We start from the raw sequence: 15,059 nt of genomic DNA, 5'->3' as shown, positions 1-15,059 counted from the left end.
AACTTCACATCTTAAGTTTAAGGAAAATGACATAAACAGACCTCCTCCTCAAGATGTCATTTATAAAAACTGACAAATGACTCTTCAAACATCCAATCTGAGAGAAAAGACTGTTACTGGAGATGATTTTTATGCAAGTATTTTTTAATGACACTTAAATTCTTAACTAAAAATAATGATAAAAGAAAGTCAAGTTTGATTCTCTGAACACCTATTTCCTGTCCAAACAGCCCTTTTGTTCTGCTTCCCTGCTTAATTTTAATGTTCAGTTTGCATCAGAAAATAGCAACAATGACAAAAGCTGGCATACACAGAAGCACAAAGGAGCAAAAGTGTAAAATAAAGGATCATTAAAAGATTAGAACAAAAGTCCTACCAACAAAACCTCCACAATTTTCTGTTTGCTTCACCTCAGATTAACTTCACTTGAAGCTGTACTCCAAAGCAACCAAACCTGAATGCCAAGCTCCACCTTCTCCAATTCTAGTGGCTGAAGAGTAAAACCTCCTCCCTGTTAGTGAAACTGATAATTGTGATTGGATACGGCTAATATCCATTATTTTAAAGAACTTTTCCTTGCTAGCAGGTTAGGTTAAACATACTAAAACCCCCTGGATAAGCTGGTTTCTTAAAGAAACAGTAGGTAATGTTTCAGTTTTCCCATCATATACTATTTGCTTACTCTTTTGTCTAGGTAAAAAATAAATAAACCAAGTAACAGCAATGAAAATCTCATAGAAGAAGTGTTAGTTTGCAGTTCAGTGACCAAGCGTTTAAAATACAATGCTTTTAAACGAAATCATTTGATTTTTTTTTTTACAGAGCCTGAGAGTGAAGTTATGCTTTATAAAGACAAGATGCCTTTTTCAATAGAGTTCACATTTGGTATGAAATCTAAAACACCAACAGAAATCCACCGCAAAAATTTTGCTAATGAGAACAAAATAGTATTTTCTCTAAGACTTAAAACATAAAACTACATCTTAAATGAAAATACATAGCACTAAAATATTGAATGCAAAAATTTCTAAGATATCAAATACAATATCACAAGAATAGAGTAAAATTTTCAGTGACATCAGACTGATATTTCTATTTAAAACTGAAGAAAAATAAGGCAAATATTATCTCTATGTCACCACACTTACAGGTTTGATGTCATGTTTTGCAAGGTTAATGCTTACCCATTGCAAAAACAAAAGAAGACAACTTGTTCTAATGAACTTCAGGATGGTTCAAGTCATTTTCTTTTTTAGTTTTTTTAAAAGAAAAGTGGACACTATTTTGCATCCTACTGAGATATTAATCTAAGGTGGCATAGTAACCCTAAGGGAGAGCTGAAGGGTATCCTCCTCTTAAAATATGTTACATTAAATGTTATTTTTACTACAGAGATTCTAAAGAGATTCTGACTTTTGAACAAAGATCTTTCGTCACTTTGGACATTACAAAATTGGCTGTATTTTAAAATTTGCTGTATGCTTAAATTAGAACCGTTTATGTTTTTAGGAGTTTGATCCGTTAACTGTTACTCTGACATTCATCATTATCTGATTGAATGACAAATTTAAAGAGTATTCACCTCTACCAAAAATTGACTTATAAAAACAAATTCAAAATTTAAACAAATCAGAGTAGCTCCTTCTTAAAATATATTTTCAGTTACTTTACGTAAGAATTTTTCATTTAAATTTCATTTTCTGAGTTAAAAACCTTGCAAGCATTTTTCCTCAAAGAAAATTCATACATTAAAACAACATAAAGCCAACAAACTTATTCTGAATACAAAGAGAAGTCTTTGTAAGAAACTGAAAATGCACATAATTGCAACTAGACATGAATATGGAGTAATACCCCACAGAAGCCCAAACAGCTGCATAATCTATTATGCCTTTTAAGTGGACAAATTGAAAGAGCCAATTCACAGAGGTCCAGTCCCAAGATCCTTTGCAAGGATTCACAGCTTTGAATGCCCAGCACTTCACAAGTCAAGTTCAGGTTTTCTTCCCACTGTGTGGACACATGCAAAAAGACCCTGGGAGGAGAAGAGGTACAGGAGCAGACAATAGGAAATATACACAATTTGAGTTATAGCATCAAACATGAGTTACATCATAAAACAAGTTTTAGATGGCCAAAATTTTACAGGGTTATAGAAAAAGAGACAGCGAACATTCTACTTTTAAAATTTGGCAAACATAAAATTAGTCTTCGGCAATGGGAACCAAATGAACCTTTGTTCTAACATCAATTTTTCACATCAAAGTTAACTATTTGTGTACAACAAAGACACAGAACATACACTAATCTAACACCAAAATCCTCTCCATTTATAACCAAAAGAAAATATAGATTGAAATATAGACTGAACTATTCAGATGGTTCAAAGATCACTAGGACCTATTTAAAAGAACTGCAAGTTGACAAATATCATTTTAGGTGGCTTACAGAGTAAAAGTATTGTATTCCTCTTCTAAATCTGCAATAGAAGAAAACAACAGACAAAATAACTAAAAAGAGAGCGATACCACAGCTGAAGTTATCTGAAAGTAACTCTGCTTCCTGGGAACAGGAAGGGGGCAAAAGGGTCAAGGCTTCCTCAAGGCTCCCTGATTGCTTGTGACATCACTTTTCCAACATCAAATATTCAAGGGGTGTACTCTTTGTGAGAGTTCAGAGGTTTTCACAAATCTATCAACTGAAAACAGTTTAGAAGAGACCAAGCCACTAAACAACTTGGTCTCATTTCACTTACTATTGAAAAGACCCTATATAAAAAGGCAATACCTAGACTATTAGGAATAGCCTTCGGTACGTTCAGAGCAAGGGGAAAATTTCCATGGAATTTTTAGGGACTGAGAATGGTTCAAAATATTCTTCCTACAACAGAAATTATTACTTGGCAGTAATATCCCTGAGTGCTACAGGTAGTTAAGGCAGCAGCTGGTGAAAGGTAGTTGGTGACAATAGCAAAACAAGACTAAGGTCACTAAGGATAAAGTCTGAAAACCATCAACTGATGGAGGGAAAAAATATTTAAGAAATATTTCCCTGACAAATACACAGTGTCTACAGAAGTGAGGTATGTATTTGAGTTTGGAACTCCTGATGACTATCTTCTCATTAAGAGAAAAAAATACAAAGTGAGCATGGGGGAGAAAGAGGGGGCACTGAGGGCCCATTCAGCAGACTACCAAACACAAAGGAAACATTTAGGAAGTAAACAGGTAAAAAAAGCATAAACCAAGCTTAAAAAGAGACAGCCTTCTGTAAGACAGTAAATTGTTCTAAGTCTAAAGAAACAGACAAGGTCACCAATAAATGTAAATTAAAAAGGAACAGGGATCATAATATGGAGACCAAAGAATAAGTAAAAGAAATGCATTCATAGTCCCCAATTATTTAGATTTAATAGTTATGAATTTTCATGTGCCAAACAACACACAACTGATCATCTAATAAACTGCTACACAAAGAAAAATGACAGAAAACAGGTTGGCAGACTTTAAATTCCCTCTCTGGTTAGCAGCCTAAAGCCAGAAAAACATAACCAAAAGATGAATGATGCACAGCAATTATTTAATAAGGACAGTTCTTTATTTAGCTATCAAAAGAAAAGCTTCTTTTCTCAACAATCATAGGAAAAAATTTTAAATTATAGTCCAGAAGAAAACCAACAATTTTAAAAAGCAAAAGTTGAATAGGTAATGTTTTCTACCTATTGAAAAGCTTATTCATTCATCAAACATTTTGAACACCTACTATATATATGCTGGGCACCACTGGCTGCTGTAAACGCCACAGTGAACTGTCCCTCCATTCTAGAAACTTACGGTCTAGAGTCAGACCAGTGCTGACCACCTAGAAAATAATGTGAGTCCCATGCAATCTTCAACTTTCTGGTAGCCACATTAAAACACTACAATAAAGTTAAATTAACTGTCATAAATATTTTCTTTAACAGGAAATATGTAAGGTAGCATTACTTCAATATGTAATCAATATCTTAAAAATTGAGCTCTTTTCCCTTTTTTGTGCTAGAAATCAATCTTATATTTCATACTTACAGCACATCTCAATTCAGACTTGCCCTATTTCAATAGCCAGTTGCGGCTACTTAAACTTAAATACTGTAGCTTTTAGCCACATGATTATTCAGAAATTAAGATAAATTTTCATTACTGCACAAGACTCTATCTCTGCTGTCCACTGTAATAGCCACTAGTTGCATATAGATACAGAGCCCCTGAAATGTGACTAGTAAAACTGAGGATATCAATTTTTTACATTATTTAATTTTAGTTAATTTAAATAGCCACAAGTGGCTAGTAACTACAAGATTGAAAAGTACAGCTCTAGGAGAAAAAGACTGTTGAAACAAATCACATGCATTTAAAGAACTGCAGTTGTTACAAGTATTTACCAAAGAAATGTCCAAAGGGAAATGGGAAATGAGTAAATATAGCCAACAAAGAACTTAACCTGTTTTGCCAGCCTTAAGGGTTAATTCATCAAAGGAAATCACAAGTTAGCAAATGCGGACAGCCTTTGCAAAGATCCTGAGTGGGAGGAAAGTGAAAATACAGTAGAAATAATGAAGGAAAGTACCAAGGAGCAAAATAATCCAGGTTATTTGTAAGTGACCAATTTGGATCACAGACTATAAATAGGATAGGAAGGTGGTGAAGCAGAAGGAGCCTTAGCACTTGGAAATAAGTCTTGCAATAACCCCACTCTCTTCACTCAGTAAACTCCAGCCATTCCAATCTCCGGTCACCTAAACTGAGCCAGGTTCTTTTTGTCCCTTTTACTCCGGAAACTTGCCCCAGTATTTTTCTGATCTTAGAAGTCAGAATCACAGTTCCAAAATTTCTATTCCAGATAGGGTTTGAGGTAATAATCCAACTGGAGGATATGGCATGGAGGGGGTGGGACAGGGGCTTGAACCTGTTTGCAAAACAATTTTTACAAAACATGTTTACAGAACTAATTCAGTGTGTCACTTTTTTTTTTTTTTTTAATGTTGTGACAAGACTGGGGAAGTTAAGAAAACTTCCCAAACACACACACCATCACTAACTTTAAACATTACATTCTCAGAACAAACATCCCAACTAGCACCTTCCAATCTCTATCAGAGATAGAGATAGAGATAGCTCCTTCCCAGCAGCTGTCAAAATCTGAAAACTCTATGCAGTGGTCTGTTAACAGCCTAGCTTTTCCAACGGACAGTAAACTCCATGACAGCAAAGATCCTGTATCATTCATCTCTGTCTCCTCAACACTTAGCACCATGCCCAAGTAGCACAGAGAACAGCTGAATGAAAACTCCAACAGCAGGGATTTTAATAAAGATATTACAGGTTAAATTTAAAGGAAAAAAATACCTAAACTAGGCTCAAAGGAAAACTTAATGGCATTAAATTTTTTTCATTATACAACATAAAACATTAAGTAGAAATAACAGTATTTTCTAAATTAAAAAATTCAAGACCAAAAACAACCCGAAGACCCTGAGGAATCAACTAAAAACTCCAGGACCAACAAAGCAACAACCAAAAATTGCAAGGGGAGTGAGGGGAAGAGGATGGTAAGACTTAACAATAACAAAAGGAAAACACATTATTACTCCCAGTTACTAAAACAATGTGCACTGGCTGGTACTGAATAAAAGCTAAAAAGAACCAAACATAAATGTATTTAGTATATGACAAAGGCAGCTTTATTTGAAGGCAAAAGAAAAAGTTTTCTTTTATGGGGCTAAAATCACTGATTAACTACTAAGGAAAACTAAGGACAATTCTTTCACTTCACATATTATGTCAAAATAAATCTTCGATGAACAGAAGAGAGAGATGTGAAAAATGAAACCACAAAGAACCAGAAGAAAACAGTTATCTGGGTAGGAGAGTGCATTAACTATGAAAGTAGAAGCTGTAAAAACAATGTTATTAACCTAAACTTCTTAAAAGACAAAAATTTTTAATTAAAAAAGTAAATAAACAAAAGGCTAAAGAAGAGCAAGGGAAAATGTTAGTAGGATGAGTCAAAGGGTGGCTATTCTAAATATAAACACCACCACAATGAGCCAAAGACAAACCAGAAGATGTCCAGAACCTATACCTCTATTATCATAACTAATTAATCTAAGAAATAAATTACAAATCTTATGAAAAGAAAAAGAAAGAAAAAATATTATTTCTGGTAAAGATAGGGAGGAAATGTGTACTCATATTTTTCATCGAACTTCATACAGGTTTGGTCAACTTATACTGCAACGTTAGTCAAACTTTTAAGATAAGATTTGTCAGTATTCATGAGTAAAAAAAAAAATGTTCATATACTTTAAACAATTTTAAGACTGGCTGAATCCTAAAGAAATAAGAAATACATGGTAAGACGTAGCTCTTAAGATGTTCTTCACCACATTGTAATAGTGAAAAAAAGGATAAAGAAGTAAGTTATACACAATAAGTGACTAAATTAACAGTACTTTCATAAGACAAAATGGCAGGTACCTTTTAAAAATCTTATTTTCAATATATAGGGACCTAACAGTAAAGCTGTTTTTTCCAGTAGTCACACATGGATGTGAGAGTTGGACTATAAAGAAAGCTGAGCACCAAAGAATTGATGCTTTTGAACTGTGTGGTGTTGGAGAAGACTCTGGAGAGTCCCTTGGACTACAAGGAGATCCAACCAGTTCAGCCTAAAGGAAATCAGTCCTGAATTGGAAGGACTGATGTTGAAGCTGAAACTCCAATACTTTGGCCACCTGATGTGAAGAACTGACCTATGTGAAAAGACCTTGATGCTGGTAAAGATTTTTAAAAAGCAGAAGCAGAAGGGGACGACAGAGGATGAGATGGTTGGATGGCATCACCGACTCAATGGACATGAGTTTGAGCAAACTCCGGGAGTTGGTGATGGACAGGGAGGCCTGGCGTGCTGCAGTCCTTGGGGTCGCAAGAGTCAGGCACAACTGAGGGACTGAACTGAACAGTAAAGCTGAGGAAATCCTTGCCCATAAGCAGTTTACTTCAAGCAGGGGATACAGACAATAACCAGATAAATCACTTCAGATGTTAGGTTCTCAAAGGACACAAAGAAGGTAACACAGCCAGCTGACTGGGAAAGTGGTCTGAGATGGCGTTTCATAAGGAGTGACATTTGAGCAAAACACGACTGGGTGTTCAGGCAGAAGGAACAATTTTAAGAGAACTAAGCTTGGCATACAGCACTGCTGGGGGTACACGAGTCAGGGTGAGCAGCATAAGATAAGCCTGTGAGGCTGATGGCCCCGACAGTCTAGATCAGCCACAAACAAGTCCTGCCCAAGAGGTACCTTAAGTGGAAAACACACAACCAATGGTGAAGACGGTCTTAAAAAAGTAAAATATATCCCACTAATTTCTTATACTGACCACTTGCTGAATCACAGTATTTTGGGTTAAAAAATATTTCACCTGTTTCTCTTTGTAAATGCGGCTATTAGAAAACGTTTAACTACTTATGTGGTTCCCATTTGTAGCTCCTATTGTATTTTCATTGGACACTGTTGGTCAAGAGTATAAAAAAATCTGGATTTGTTTTGAGTCTGAGAATAAGATAATCTAATTTACATACTGAAACGATTGTTCTGCACAGGAAAGGGAGAGAACCTTGAAGCAAAGATACCAGTGAGGTGACTACCACCACCATACCATGTACAACAAAGGTGTTGAGATGGATCATGTTTGGTTTAAGTTTTGAACACAGAAGCAGCCTAGTACTGTTTAGAATTCAACGTTTAATTGTTTAGGCTAAGAAAAACAAAAACAGAGAGACTGGTGGGATACCTGCCAAAATATTAATAATTACTCATTCTTTGTTAACTTTTCTGATGGTTTAGGGGAAAAAAAAAGTTGCCCTCATAATGAAATACAAAACTGAGGTTTTTGTTTTTTTAAAGCAAGATAAAATAGTCCTATCAAAACAAAGCCTCCTGACACTTGTCTGCAGGCTTCGTGCACTGTCCTTAAAAAACAAAAAACACCACTTCTCATGCCTATAAAAAAGTTTACTCAAAGATATATATAAACTCATATTACTTATACACACACCATTTTCAGGAAGTTAATACTGCTTCATAATTTATCTTTGCGTTGCTGTTCACACAATAAATCCCAAATCTGAGGCGGGGGTCGGGGGGTGGCATGAAAAGTATTTAAATGTGTTGCTAACATATCCTGATCAATACTCACCACACACCTTTCTCAAAAATGTTCCAAAGGACACATACAATGTAATTCCAGAGAATAATACCTTGGCCCTAATCATTTTCCTTAGAAGCTCTGCCATTTGATAGGTGCTTCACTTAACTAAAGTCTGCGTAACTGATAGGATAAACTCAGGACAGGTTTCTTTTACACATGTGTACTATGGCACAAGAGAAGTTTTAAGAAGCTTGCTAGAGTAAAAAGTGGGAAAGGGAACCCCAGAAAAGTGATTTATTTTATACCCAATCAAGTGTTTTTTTCTACTGTATTTACATTTTTGCAGTGAAAAAGTTGACAGCAAATAGTGCCAGACTTCTTACTATGGGATTTCAAAGGACAACATTCATTCAGACTGACAGGAATCCTGGTTTCTCATGCAGATGTTCAAAAACTATGAACCAATTACTATGGATATGAATTTGCCATTAAAACATAAAAGAGAATCCTTAAGTTTTTCATTTATTTCTAGTATCTCAATCTATTTTACCCCTGAGTACCTAAAATGTCCCAGTGAAATCTGCATTCACCCTAAAGCAACTCTTGCGCTTGTGTACCAGGAGCCAGGAAACAAGAAATGTTCATGGGACACAGCTGGTAACAGCAAAACAGAATCAAAGACATGGGCTAAAGGCCCATGAGTCGTGGAAGATGAACACAATATTAATCTTTACATTAACAGAGCAATGAAACGAATGAACTACAGCCATATATTCTTTTTATAAAAAAGCTCAGAAGAAAAACATACTAAACACACAGTTTGAGCACACAGACGTTATGTTATGAAACTTCTAAAAAAAATGCAAGGGAATGGTAAACAAAACACACTAGACTGAAACGATTACCTCGGTAAGGACAGGCAGATGTGTAAGACAGATAAGAAACTCATAAACATATGCAAGTGTTGGTAATATTCCAACTTTTGGTTTAGAGATGGAAAGCATGGATTTTTATTACATTTTTATCTCTTTATACTCTATTGTGTACAGCATATTTTAACACTGTGTTATCTGTGTTCATACCTTTGTGGCATTAAATATACTTTGAATACTTCGCTTAAAAAACTGTAATTAACATACAATAAACTGCATATACTTAAAAGTGTAAAATGTGATCTGTTTTGACACAGGAAATTATCACAGTTGAGACAATAAGCCAGCAACACCGAAATTCTCCTCCTGTACACCTTTGCAATCCCTGTTTCCCTTAAATACATTTTAAAACATAAAAGAAAAAAATTGTTAAAAGATAACCTGTTTGGGAAATATAAATGTGCATATTCTGCAGAAAGAAAACATTTTCCCTTGAAGCCCTGGACTAAGGGTAACTCGGCAAAATGTCCTAAAATTGGTAACATAAACATTACGTAACTAACCTTAAAAGTCTATGGGATTTTACATTAAAAAAAAAAATTCCGAATTTGATTTGACAGAGGACTTTAAACCTCTTGCTCGGAGCATTAAATCATTAATAACGAACCAGTTTTTTAACCACCAAACAACTTATACATGGTCTGTGTGTAACTTCTTCACACTGCTGAACAGCTAATCTGAGTGTGAAGATAAATCATCGCAGCGTCTTAATCGGGTGGTTGGTTTGGCACAAAGTTTCGACATAAAAGTTAAAATCGTCTCAGACGCATTATTCTTTTGTCCTTGTTTACGTAGTTAGACGGCAACGTGAAAATACTACTCCAGAGGAAAATCGAGAAATTCTGAGTCCACCCAACAAAAGCGGAGGAAAGAGACACCCCCCCACCCCGACCCCCTTTCCTTGTCTTGACTTGCTAGACTTTCCCCCTGGCCGGTGGCTGTAAACACGGCAGGTGAAAAGCCCTTCCAAGAAGGGCTCGGACTGGGAGGCGTGAGGCGAGGAACTTGACCCGGGCGGGTGACAGGGACGCGCCAGAGGGCGCCAGGGGTCCCTCCGGCCCCCGCCCGCCAACTGCTCGGAATGGGAGGACAGCGGCGGCTCCCCATCCCCCGAGGCCTGGGGGCAGTCGGGGGGGGTCTCACCTCGGCGCGCCGCCCCCGCCCCCGCTCCCAGCGGGAAGCCCGGGACCCCGAGGGCCCGCCGCGCGTCCGGGAGTTCCGCCGCACCTCGGCCCCCACCCCCGGGGCCAGGAAGCCCCTCACCCCTCAGCAAATACCCGGCCCGGGCCCGCGGCCGGCCCACCACCTGCTGCGCCCGCCGGCCGCCCTCCGCTTCCTGCTCCCCTGGGCCGGGAGGGGCCGGGGGCGGGCCTGGCGTCGCCTGAGCCGGTGGGGGAAGGGAGCGGGAGGGGGAGGGGAAGCGCCGGTCGCCGGGGCCCCACGGGCCCCGCTCCTCACCTGGCGGCGGCTCCCTCCGCCTGACGCGCTGCCTGCCGCCGCCGGTCGCCGCCGGTGAATGGGGACAGGTGAGGCCGCCAAACCCCTGGTCGCTCCGGCCCCGCCGCCGCCGGCCCCTCCGTCCGCTGTTTATTAAACTTTTCTGTTTGGTTGTTCGGCCTGTGACGCGACTAGGGGGCAGAGCTCCGCGATTGGCCGGCGCCCGGCGCTGACGCGGCAACCCCCGCCCGCAGCCTAATTATTACCGGCCGGGGAGGAGCCGCGGGCCGGAGCCGGCTGGGGGCGGGGCCAGGTCTCGGAGCAAGCGGTGATTGGCTGGAGCGTGAGAAGAGGCGGAGCGAAGCTAGGGGAGACGCTCCTCCAGCCTCTCCGCCTCCACTGTCCTTCCTCCGCCGCAGCTTCCTCCCGGCGGTAGCGGGGGCGACAACAGGAGGGCGTTTCCTGGGGTCTAGAGGAGAGTCATCGAGTCTGGGGCGGTAGGTTCAGGTCCCTCTGCTACCACGAAGGGGGCTGCATGTTCCTGTGCCGGATCGAGTAGCCAGAAAGAGTTGCGTTTCACCTGCCAGTTGTGCAAGAAGGAATTCTTAGCTTTCCCCCACGTGCAACATTGTGCCCCCACCCCCCATTTTTGCAAGGGCAGAATCCAAGGCCTGGGGCACTACTCTGCCCCGTCCTGAGCCACTGCTTGGAAAGATAAGGAAAACTAGTAGAAGCGAGCATGCACAGGTGTGTCCCCCCCGCCCCAACACACACACATGCATGGACGCACACGCCCCCACAGGCACCCGGACTCCTTTAAACTCTTTGCAGAAGTGCACATCCACTTCCCAGCTGAGTGGGCTTCCCAGCTACTGCGCTGGGGCGTGGCGTGCTGAGCAGAACGGCTCTCCCGCAGCTTCTCACCCTTGGGCTCTGATGCAGTACAAGTTCGAGGTCATTCAGTCCTGCCGTGATTAGAGGGGTTCAGATGGGGCTGGCAGGTAGAAGGTGGACCGGGTCCTGCGGGTCCTTTTTAGTTTTATATTTGGTGTTTTGTTTAGGAATATTTTGGAAGAAAATTTCATGTTAAAAAAAATGGAGTAAAAAATATTATTTGATTACTGAGGTTTTTTGGTGCCCCTTAAAATTTTCCGTTTCAAAAATCTCACTATCCTCACCCTAGTTGGATCTCACTTGTGGGGAGAGAGATATTGATGTGACTGACTAAGGTATTTTGCAATAGGCCTTTGGGATAAGAAGAGGTTAATTATAGAGGAGAGATAGGGGCCAGAAAGTTTTCAAGGAGGAGGTGGCATTGGTTTTTGGCACTGAGAGTGTGTAAGGCTCAGCCTGCTGGCAACCTGGAGAAACATTTTCTTGCTCTCCTCAAGAGGCTGGAAAATGCAATGTGGGATTGGAAGGACAGAGAACGGTTGTGAGGTGACAAACAGATGCTTTAGGGGCAAGTAAGACCCCTAGTGTGAGCATTAAAGTTAAACCTAGTGTGAGCATTAGAAGGGGGACTTGCCCAGGACTGTTGATTTAAAAGGCATTCAAATTTAATTGTAAAAACATACATACAAACAATGGACTCACCCAGCACAAGAGGATTTTGCCCAAGGTCATCATCCTTGATAATGCAGACCTGGAGATTAGGTTATAATGGAGACGAGATCGTTTTAGAGTCAGTTATTTGACAGATCTTCAAAGCCACATTGAGTCCTTGACTCAGTAGGAAATAAGAAAGCATCAAATGGTGAATTAGAACAATGTGGTGGATTCTTCCGATACTAGGAATAATTTTGCAGCCCGGGCCACCTGGGGTACTGTCAGCTATTCACTGCCCTCTTGTCACCAGGTAGAACTATATGGAAAGAACTTAGGATTTTGGTCAGGATTCAGGTTCCTAACCAGATGGGTCACTCAGTGACCTTGATCAATACTCATAACCTCCTTGGGTCTCAGTTTTTTAATGAGTTTGGGAAACCTCAGCAAACAATGATCACTCCCTTTATAGATTCTTCATTCTCATGGGGAAGTATAAAACACAGTTAGGTCTTTTTGCTGTGAGTAAGAAGATGGTAAGTAGTATAGCTTGAAGAAAAAGTAGAGCAGGGTGGTGGATGGGGGAGGGTGGGTCACCATGTTCAACAGGGTTGTCAAGGTGGTCTTCACTGAGAAAGTGAGGTTTGAACAGAATTGTAAGAGATGAAGGTATAGTCATGAAAACCTGGAGAAGAACATTCCAGACTAAGAGAACGGTTGCAGGAATGGGGACCCCCTTCCAGGCCCGAGAGAGGGCTCTTTAACACTCGGAAATGAATTGTCGGAGGAGACACACAGGCTGACAAAGCAAGAGACTGTTGGGAAGGGGTACCCAGGTAGAAAGCAGCAGAGTAAGGGAACCGAGGAGACCAGGTCTGCTGTGTGGCTCACAGTCTCGGGTTTTATGGTGATGGAGTTAGAGTCCGAGTTGTCTCTGGTCAATCATCTTGCTTGGCCTGTCTTTGGTGACTCAGGGTCCTTCCGGTGGCGGGTGCATCACTCAGCCAAGATGGATTCCAGTGGAGGACTCTGGGAGGTTGGCAGGACATGTGGCATCTCCTTTTGACCTTTCCCAAATTCTTCTGGTTTGCTGGTGGCTTGTTCTGTGTTTCTTACCAGGACCTCCTGTCATGAAATAACTCATGCACATGGTTACTGCAGTGCCTGGATAGGGTGGGTGGTTTCAGTCAGTGTTCCCTGTAACAGAACTGCTAGAACACGGGGCCCCAGGCAGGAATGGCAAGGAAAGTGACCCTGAAACCAGGTGAACTGGGGAGAGTAGGAAAGGAAGTTAGGGGTTGAGAGGACTTGCTCATGTAGGACCTTGGGGGCCATGGGCTTTGACTATGAGTGAAAGGTGGAAGTGCAGCCAGTGTAAGGTTTTGAGCAGAAAAGTCACATGATCTGACTTAGATTTTAAAGGATCATTCTGCCTGTCGTGTTGAGAGTAGACCAACATGGCAAAAAGTGTAGAAACAGGATCTTTTAGGACAGAGTGTCGGCATCCACAGCTTCCCCCGTGGTTCATTGGTAAAGAATCCACCTGCAATGCAAGAAACACAGGAGACGCAGATTCGGTCCCTAGATCAGGAAGATCCCCTGGAAAAGGGCATGGCAACCCACTCCAGTATTCTTGCCTGAAGAAGCCCATAGACAGAGGAGCCTGGCAGGTTGCAGTCCATGGGATCGCAGAGTCAGACACGAATGAAGCAACCAAGCACTCACACATGCACATTAGCATCAGTGGGAAAGATAGTGGTTACTTGGACCAGGTGATAGTGGAAGCAGTGAGAAGTGGTCAGATTCTGGTATAATCTGAATGTAGAACCAACAATTTCCTCATAGATGGAATGGAGCGTGGGAGAAAGAAGGGGTAAAGATAATATCCAGGTTTGGGGCTTGTGTAACTGACAGAGGGGAGATCAGGAGATTCTTCTTGCAAACACTGCACTGGAGATTCTATTTACACATCCCAGTGGGGACCAGGCAGGCAGCTGGATGTATAACCCTGGAGTTTGTGGCACAGGTGTCGGAGGGATACAGGTTAGGGAGTCATCATCATAAATGGCACTTAAAGCCTTGAGATGGATCAGGAATTGAGTACTCAGAAGACCAAGGACTGAGCCCTGGGGGTTCTGACAACTCAGAGTTCACGGAGAAGTGTGGGAATTCACAGGGGAGACCAAGAAGGAGGAATCAGAGGATGAAGGAAAACAGTTTGGTGTCCTGGAAGCCAACTGAAACATTGTCACATAGGGAGTGTCAAAAGCTGCTCATCATTCAAGTATGAAGAGGACTGAGAATTGACTGTTGCATTTCGAGACATGGAATTCACCTTGGAGAATATCACCTGAGTGGAGGGTAGAAATCTGATGGGAGTGGTGATAAAATTTTCTTATTGGGGTTTGGTGGGGAGGCAGTTAACGCAACACAGTAAGTCTCCTACATGCGAACCTTTATGTTGCAAACTTTCAAAGATGTGAATGTGCATGCCAACCCCATGTGCCAGCTGTTATACTGAACTTTCCAAGATACTGTACTGTAAGATTCAAAATGTTTTCTTTATTTTTTGTGTCTGTTTGTTGTATTATTTGTGTGAAAAATACTATAAACCTATGACAGTACAGTATTATATAGTCAGTTGTGTTAGTTGGGTACCTAGGCTAACTTTATTGGACTTTCAAACAAATTGGACTTAACCAGCTCACTCTTGGAATGAAACTTGTGTTTATGTAGAGGACTTGGGCTTCTCTGGCCATTCAAACAGTAAAGAATCTGCCTGCAATGCAAGAGACTTGGGTTGGGAAGATCCCCTGGAGAAGGGAATGGCGAACCACTCCAGTATTCTTGCCTGGGAAATCCCATGCACAGAGAAGCCTGGTAGGCTACAGTCCATGGGGTCACAAAGAGTCTGACATGACTGAGTGACTAACGCTTGCAGTTTTTCACT

The 15,059-nt window shown here is 41.0% G+C and overlaps 1 protein-coding gene across 13 annotated transcripts in view; it reads right to left on the bottom strand.

Annotated features, from left to right (window-relative positions):
• The window catches only part of ZFAND6 (zinc finger AN1-type containing 6), a 55,830-nt gene extending 45,050 nt beyond the window's left edge, over nt 1-10,780 (bottom strand). The window contains exon 1 of one of the 13 annotated variants that reach the window (XM_069558993.1): nt 10,586-10,780. The gene's annotated coding sequence lies outside the window, so the exon portion shown is untranslated. Of the gene's footprint in view, nt 1-376; nt 464-10,270; nt 10,505-10,585 lie in introns of those variants that run through there. The other 12 variants (XM_069558983.1, XM_069558991.1, XM_069558987.1 and 9 more) reach the window with 12 other exon arrangements.
• Between the last annotated feature and the right edge of the window lie 4,279 nt (nt 10,781-15,059).

Source organism: Ovis canadensis, chromosome 18 (genome assembly GCF_042477335.2).
Source record: "Ovis canadensis isolate MfBH-ARS-UI-01 breed Bighorn chromosome 18, ARS-UI_OviCan_v2, whole genome shotgun sequence".
NCBI classification, from domain to species: Eukaryota; Metazoa; Chordata; class Mammalia; order Artiodactyla; family Bovidae; genus Ovis; species Ovis canadensis.
This window is presented reverse-complemented; position numbering and strand designations above follow the sequence as displayed.